This window comes from Otolemur garnettii, unplaced genomic scaffold (assembly GCF_000181295.1).
Source record: "Otolemur garnettii isolate 467f Iridium unplaced genomic scaffold, OtoGar3 scaffold00099, whole genome shotgun sequence".
Classification (NCBI taxonomy): Eukaryota; Metazoa; Chordata; class Mammalia; order Primates; family Galagidae; genus Otolemur; species Otolemur garnettii.
Genome location: NW_003852494.1, coordinates 2,583,549 through 2,585,526, shown reverse-complemented (window position 1 = coordinate 2,585,526; position 1,978 = coordinate 2,583,549).

The window sequence follows — 1,978 nt, the reverse complement described above, 5'->3', positions numbered from 1 at the left end:
CACTGTGGGAGGCTGAGGTGGGTGGATTGCCCTGAGCTCACAGGTTTGAGACCAGCCTGAGCAAGAGCAAGACCCCATCTCTAAAAAATAGCTGGATGTTGTGGTGGGTGCCTGTAGTCCCAGCTACTTGGGAGGCTGAGGCTAGAGAATCACTTGAACCCAAGAGTTGGAGGTTGCTGTGAGCTATGACATCACAGCACTCTACCAAGGGTTACAAAGTGAGACTCTGTCTCAAAAAAAAAATCATTTTCTCGAAGTATATTTAATGGCGTGGTAAAATGCTCCTACTATGGGCAGCACCTGTGGCTCAGTGAGTAGGACTTTGACCCCATATACCAAGGGTGGCGGGTTCAAACCCAGCCCTGCCCAAACTGCAACAAAAATATAGCCGGGCGTTGTGGCAGGCGCCTGTAGTCCCAGCTACTTGAGAGGCTGAGGCAAGAGAATCGCTTAAGCCCAAGAGTTTGAGGTTGCCGTGAGCTTTGACGCTACAGCACTCTACCAAGGGTGACATAATGAGACTCAGTCTTAAAAATATAAAATAAAATAAAATACTTAAAAAAAAATTTAGATCCTGGCTAGGCACAGTGACTCGTGCCTATAATCCTAGCACTTTGGGAGGCTGAGGCAGGTGGATTGCTTAAGCTCAGGAGTTCAAGACCAGCCTGAGCAAGACTGAGACCCTGTCTCTAAAAAACAGGTATTGTGGCGGGCGCCTATAGTCCCAGCTACTCAGCCCAGCTACTCTGGAGGCTGAGGCAAGAGTATCCCTGGAGCCCAAGAGTTTGAGGTTGCTGTGAGCTATGACACCATGGCACTCTACCCAGGGTAACAAAGTGAGACTCTGTCTCAAAATAAAAACTTCTTTTAGTTCACTTTTTTTTTTTAATTCAAGGCTATCGTTATTTATTTATTTATTTATTGCAGTTTTTGGCTGGGGCCAGGTTTGAACCTGCCACCTCTGGTATATGGGGCCAGTGCCCTACTCCCTGAGCCTCAGGCACCACCTCTGGCCACATTTTTTAAAGAGACGGGCTCTTGCTAGGCTGTCCAGGCTGGAATACAGTGACATAACTATAGCTCATTGCAGCCTCAAACTCCTGGGCTCAAGTGATCCTCTTATCTCAGCCTCCTGAGTAGCTGGGACTACAGATGCCCACCACTACGCCCAGCTACTAACCAAGTTTCAAGTGCTTAACAGCACAATGACTAGTGGGTACCATATGGGACAGTGAAGACATGGAACACCCCTATTACCACAGTGTGTTCCAACAGACAGCACTGCTCTTCAAGAATGGAACTTACTGTTTGACATATTATATGGAATTTTCAAGTAGGTCCCAAGGTCTCTGAGCTTAGAGAAAATGGATAAGACACAAAAGATTCCTAACAAGTACGGAAGATAATTCTAAAGGTTGTGTTTGTATTGACAGCAGGTGTTAGCCAGTTCAGCTGTTTGACTCCAGCATCTGGTTGCTCCACTGACAAGAGAAAGACAGATGAGACGGATCCTAGTTTCTCACTCCTCCTTTGAATCAGCCATGTTGTGCTAACTCCCTCAATAATGACTAAAATAAAATCTTGAGCCATGCCCATGCTACATGAGGGTTATGTTTTGATAGTTTGAGACTCATATTTGGAGCGCAGCGGAGACGCGCTTCCCCAGCTCCCCTTGCACTAGGGTGTGGGCATGTGACTGCAGCCATACCAATCAGACTGGGACCCGGAGCAGGTGACATGAAGCAGCAGGGACGGTGCTGACTGAATCGTTACAGGGAGACGGGGCAACTGCAGCAAGACTCAGTCTCTGGAGCAGCAGGAGATGCCTGGTGCCCCCACCTGGACAGGTCCCCCATAAACAAGAGGCGACTCTATGAGCCACCTGTTACCTTCAGTAAATTCTTACTGTGCTGCAATCGGCGGAGGCATCCGTGACCAGTGCTCAAGTGATGGGCTCACACAGGATTTTCTGCAGACC